General features: G+C 40.7%; 1 non-coding gene across 1 annotated transcript; it reads right to left on the bottom strand.

Annotated features, from left to right (window-relative positions):
• Nucleotides 1-5,965: 5,965 nt before the first annotated feature.
• TRNAE-CUC (transfer RNA glutamic acid (anticodon CUC)) lies at nucleotides 5,966-6,038 on the bottom strand. The gene has a single exon. It is a non-coding gene; the product is annotated as a tRNA-Glu (tRNA).
• Between the last annotated feature and the right edge of the window lie 415 nt (nucleotides 6,039-6,453).

Below are 6,453 nucleotides of genomic sequence, written 5' to 3'. Positions count from 1 at the left end.
TGGAAACTGCAACTTGAAGTCCAGTGCTGTTCATGGAGGGATCTTTAGCTTCAGTAGAGAGAAGCTGGGCCCCTTGGTTTTTGGACTATGAAGGCTAGATAGGATTTTTATCATTGCTCCCTGCACGTTTGGCACTGCCCTAGGCACTAGGGATACATCAAGAACAAAACAAACAAAACACCCAGCCTCTGTGGGGTAATCAAACAAAATAGATATAGATTTAATACATCAGCAAACAAGTGTTACAGAGAATTGTAAAGCAGAAAAGGGGACAGAGATCATGGATGGGAGGGAGGGGTGGTTTCAACTTTATTTTTATTTATTTATTTATTTTTTTTATCAGTATTGACATTTATTTCCATTTCTTGTAATGATGCCATGTTTATGCAATAAAACAGTCTTCGTTAATCCCCTGAAGAATAAATCAGTTTTATTCACCTAAAAAGCAAATCACTGACTTTATTTAAAAATTAATTTCACCGTTTTCATGGGGAAAACCTTGAAAATTTTCAGACTTTCCAAAGAACCTCCCCGTTTATCACAGAGATTAGTAAACCCAGGTGGCAAAATCCATGCTACTTCCACAATATCTTTTCTATACATTTTCCCTTTTTGAAAAATTCTTCCCTTTGCTCTTTACTCGACTTCGTTATCCTTCGACCCTCCCACCATATTTACTCCTCCTATAGGACCTCTGTCAGCAGTAGTTGGTTTCAACTTTAAATTGGCTAAAGATTTGAAGAACTGAGCCCTTAGATAGCTCCTGTAACTGGAGGAAACAGCAAGTGCAAAGACCCTGGGGTGGGCATGTGCTCAGGTTAGTCAAAGAAAAGTAACTGGAGCTGAGAAAATAAGAGGGAAATGAGTTGGCATAGGGTCTTATAGGCCACTGTAAGGACTTCGACTTTTTCTTCCCAGTGGAAAGGGGGGGCTGTTGGAAGGTTGTGAATCTAGGGGTCACCTGATGCAAAGCGACTATCAGCTGAGATGGGAAAAGTCTGCAGATGAAGCATTTGGGATCTGGAGAGTCCGGAGTTCGGTTTTAGACATATAGAGTTCGAGATGGCCATTAGACATCCAAATGAAGACTGAGCCCCTAGAGCAAGTGGATCTATGAATCTGGAACTCAGAGGAGAGCTTCCAGGGTAGCTGTATTTATTCAGGAGCCTATGTGTGTGTGTTTCAAGTAAACAGACTGGGATATCAACAAGTATGTGAGTGTAGATAGAGAAAACACATCTAAGATTGAGCTTGGGACACTCCAACCTTAAGGGCAGATAAGAACAGCCTGTGAGGTAGAAAAAAAAACCAACAAAATATTGATAAAACACAAAACAGGAGAACATGGTATCCTGGAAACTAAGTAAAGATAATATTTCAAGAAAATAGAGGTTATCTGCTGTATCAAGTCTGCTTAAAGTTCAAGTAAGCCGAGGATTATCGAATTTAGTAATATGAAGGTCATAGGTGAGGAGTTCTGTGGCAATTCAGCCCAAAATTATCTGGCATTCAGCTAAAAAAAAAGTTAGAATGCATTCTAAAATGAAAGAGCTAGGGTATTCCTGGTGGTCCAGTGGTTAAGAATCTGCCTGCCAACACAGGGGACGCAAGTTTGACCCCTGGGCTGGGAAGATTGCATGTGCCCTGGGGCAACTAAGCCTGTGTGCCACAACTATTGAAGGCCATGCACTCTAGAGCCCGTGGCCCACAACAAAAGAAGCCGCTGCAATAAGAAGCCTGTGCACAACAGCGAAAAGCAGCCCCAGCTTGCCACAACTAGAGAAAGCCCGAGTGTAGCTAAATTTAAAAAATAAAATACTTAAAAGAAATGTTCAGAAACATCCAACATGTAAAAAAAAAAAAGAATGAGCTACAAGGACATCATGTGCAGCACAGGGAACATGGTTAATATTTTATAATAACTTTAAATGAAGTATCATCTATAAAATTTTTGAATTGTAAAAAAATATTCTGAGTATCCCTATAACTATTTGAAAGTTAAGTTAAAAAAAAAATTCTTGGTCCAGATAGCTTCACCAGCACATGTTTAAGAATAAAACTGCATCAATCTTGCACGAATTCCTACATACAGTAGATAAAAGGGAACATTCCTACCCATTTTATGAGGCTAGCATGACTCTGATTTCAAAATCTGTCAAGGACATTATAGGCATACCTTGGAGATATTGCAAGTTTGGTTCCAGACCACCACAATAAAGCAAATACTATTATAATAAAGGGGGTAACACAAGGGGAATTCCCTGGCAGTCCAGAGGTTAGGACTCCACACTTTCAATGCCGAGGGTCCAGGTTCAATCCCAGGTCAGGGAACTAAGATCCCACAAACTGTGGGTGGGGCCAAAAAACAAACAGGGTGGCAGAGGAGTAACATGAATATTTTGGTTTCCACAGGCATAAGAGTTATATTTATGTTATGCTATATTTACGCTGTGTGCATTACTATTATATCTTAAAAAAACACCAATGTCGAGGGATTTCCTTGGTGGGCCAGTGGTTAAGACTCCATGCTCCCAATGCAGGGGACCCAAGTTCAATCCCTGATCAGGGAATTAGATCCCACATGCCACAACTTGGAAGAAAAGTTATGACCAACCTAGACAGCATATTAAAAAGCAGAGTCATTACTTCGCCAACAAAGATCTGTCTAGTCAAAGTTATGGTTTTTCCAGTGGTCATGCATAGATGTGAGAGTTGGACATCTCTCACATCTTTCTTTATAAAGAAAGCTGAGTGCAGAAGAATTGATGCTTTTGAACTGTGGTGTTGGAGAAGACTCTTGAGAGTCCCTTGGACTGCAAGGAGATCCAACCAGTCCATCCTAAAGGAGATCAGTCCTGGGTATTCACTGGAAGGCCTGATCCTGAAGCTGAAACTCCAATACTTTGGCCACCTGATGTGAATAACTGACTCATTTGAAAAGACCCCGATGCTGGGAAAGATTGAAGGTGGGAGGAGAAGGGGACAACAGAGGATGAGATGGTTGGATGGCATCACCGACTCGATGGACATAAGTTCGAATAAACTCCGGGAATTGGTGATGGACAGGGAGGCCTGGCATGCTGTGGTCCATGGGGTTACAAAGAGTCAGACACAACTGAGTGAACTGAACTGAATTGAACCGATGCCGCGACTAAGAGTTCTCATGCTATAGCTAAAGATTCTGCATGCCGCAATGAAGATCAAAGATCCTGTGTGATACAACTAAAATCTGGCACAGCCAAATAAATAAATGAATTTTTTAAGTTAAAAAAAAAAAAACAATGAAAAAAAAAATTAAAAAAAAAAACAAAACAATGTCTATACCTTAAAGTACTTTATTGCTAAAAATAAAAAAAAGGAAGTAGGATGAACCCTTTAAAAAGACAAACATAACTTTTTAAAAACAACAAAGTGCTAACAGCATAGCAAGGAATTACCTGACCGAGCCTCAGGAGCAAATAGGACTCAGAGAGTCCAGCAAAAGGCAACCTTTTGTGTGAGTGGATGAGTGGGATACAAACTGTGTGACTGAAATGCACTTTTAGGGGTCTTGTGAGGTTAAGGGGACAAAAGTTAGAGTTCAGGAATCACTAAGAATGGAGATCCATATAAATTACACACACATCTTCAGCTGGGACCTTAATGGATTACAATCTTGGAGTAAGGGTAAATCTAAGGTGTATCACATACACCTGAAAATTACCATCAAGTAGTCTGGGTGGCTCAAGGAATCTTGAGGCTAGGACTTGGGAGTAAGGTGGTTTCAGACTGCTAGTGTCCTCATGAATTTGATAGAAAGAAACAAAAATCTTACACGGAGGATGACAACACCTTAGCTCCCAAATTATTTCTATTGTACAAACAGTTTTTCAAATGCAATGACCAGGATTCTATCAACAATAACCCGGCATACAAGGAGAAAACGTATGAGTAAGAGAAAGCAGAAATAACAGCAAGAACAGACCACAGGCAATCTGTTTATACCTCTGTGACTTTACCCCTCACTCTGTGTTGTTATTATCTTTCTTTCTCAGTGGGGATATTTCCTGGTTTCTTCCCCATAAATTATTCCATTCTTTTCCCTTCCCTACACTCTTGATTTCAGTTCTGATTATAATGTGATACTGGAGAGGTCAACCCTCTCACCAGCTGTAGGAGTAGGGCATATGAACTATCCATGGAATCTCTCTTCCTGTCCACAGGATTGACTCAGGGGTTAGCATGTGAACTAAGACAATCCAGTGGGTGAGTCCCAGCCTGTCTGGGAGAGAACGCTGATATACAGACTTTCTACTCTTGAATAGAGAAGCATGTCCCTCTAAGAGCTGCTGGCTGCAACATAACTCCAGGTTGAAATCAATGCTGTGGAAGATCAAACTTGAAAGAAATCAGGTCTTGAGTGACATTGTGAAGCTGCTAGATCAAGGTTCAGCTGTAGCTAGACCTGCTTCTAGAGCAGCATTGACCAATAGAAATATAATGCAAGTCACCTGTGAAAATTTTCTAGTGGCCACATTTAAAAAGTAAGAAGAATTCCCTGGTGCTCCAGTGGTTAAGACTCTATGCTCTCAATGCAGGGGGCCCGAGTTTGATGCCTGGTTGCTGCTACTGTTGCTACTAAGTCACTTCAGTCGTGTCTGACTCTGTGCGACCCCATAGATGGCAGCCCACCAGGCTCCCCCATCCCTGGGATTCTCCAGGCAAGAACACTGGAGTGGGTTGCCATTGTCTTCTCTATGATGCCTGGTTGGGGAACTAAAATCCTATAAGCCACATGGCACTGCCAAAAAAAGAAAAAGGTGAAATTCATTTTAGTAATATATTTTATTTAACTTAGTATATCTAAATACTATCATTTAACATATGTAATAATTATGTTACATATTAACATATGTAATAATGTAAATAATTACTAATGACTAGCTTACATTCTGTTATTCATGCTAAGTCTGTGAAATCTAGTGTGTATTACACTCAACAGCACATCTCAATTCAGACTAGGTATATTTCAAGTGCTGAATAGTCTTGTAGCTGGGGACCATCAAAGAGCTCTAGAGTTTTCCTTTATTGAATCAATATATATCCTTAGAGCAAGGTTTAACAGCTTTGTGCGTGCATGCTTGCTAAAGTTGCTTCTGTCGTGTCCAACTCTTTGTGACCCTATGAACTGTAGCCTGCCACGCTCCTCTGTCCATGGAACTCTCCAAGCAAGAATACTGGAGTGGGCAGTCATACCCTCCCCCAGGGGATCTTTCCAACCCACAGATTGAACCCATGTCTCTTATGTCTCCTGCATTGGCAGGCGGGTTCTTTACCACTGGCACCACCTGGGAAACCCTTAACTGTTTTATTGATGTATAATTTATATACCATTAAATTCACCCTCCGTAAATGTACAGTTCTAGGCTTTTTAATAGAACAAAAGTTGTGCAACCACCACCAATCTCCAGTATTAGAACATTGCCGTCAACCACAAAATTTCCCTTGTGCCCCTTTGTTGACACTCTCTACTCCCATCCACAGCCCCAGGCTGCTCTACTTTCTTTCTGTACATTTGCCTTTTCTGGAATTTCATATAAATGGAATCAAGTAATATGTAGGGTTTTGCCCCTGGCTTCTTTAACTTAATGTAGTTGGTGTTTTTGAGGTTCTTCCATGTTTTAGCATAATTCAGTACATTTCTTTCTATTGCTCAATAATATTCTAATGTATGGACACCCATTGTGCTTAGCCATTCACCAGTTGATGGACATTTGGAATGTTTCCACCTGTAGGTGATTATGATGAAAGCAGCTAGAACATTCTCGTCCAAGCCTTTTTATGGATGTGTTTCCATTTCTCTTGATCGAATCTTAGGAGTGGAATTCCTGGGTCATATGCTAAGTTTATATTTAACCTCTTAAGGAACTGTCAGACTTCTTTCTTTCTTTTTGGCCTCGCCTGGTAGCTTGCCCCAGGGTCTTATTTCCCTGACCAGGGATTGAACCAGGGCCCTCAGCATTGAGAGTATGGAGTCCTAACTACTGGACCACCAGGGAATTCCCAAAACTCACCCTTTCAAAGCACCTAATTCAATGTTTTACAACTATCACCACTAATTCCAGAACATTTTCACCACTCTAAAAAGAAAATCTACACCCGTTAAGTGGTCATTCCTCATGCCTTACTTCCTTTTCCCAACTCCCTGGAAGTCTTGCTGTCTTTATGGATTTGCCTATTCTGGACATTTTATATATGTGGCGTTTTGCATCTGGTTTCTTCCAGTGAATGTAACATTTTCAAGTTTTATCCATGTTCAGCATGTATTTCATTCCTTTTTTTTGTTGTTGTTTAGTGACTCAGTTGTGTCTGACTCTTTTCAATCCCATGGACTGTAGGCCACCATGCTCTTCTGTCCATGGGATTTCCCGGTCAAGAATACCAGAGTAGCTAGCCATTTCCTCCTCAAGGGGA

The sequence above is a fragment of the Muntiacus reevesi genome, chromosome 2 (assembly GCF_963930625.1).
Source record: "Muntiacus reevesi chromosome 2, mMunRee1.1, whole genome shotgun sequence".
NCBI lineage: Eukaryota > Metazoa > Chordata > Mammalia > Artiodactyla > Cervidae > Muntiacus > Muntiacus reevesi.
The sequence above is the reverse complement of the archived record's forward strand: the minus strand, read 5'-3'. Positions and strand labels throughout refer to the sequence as shown.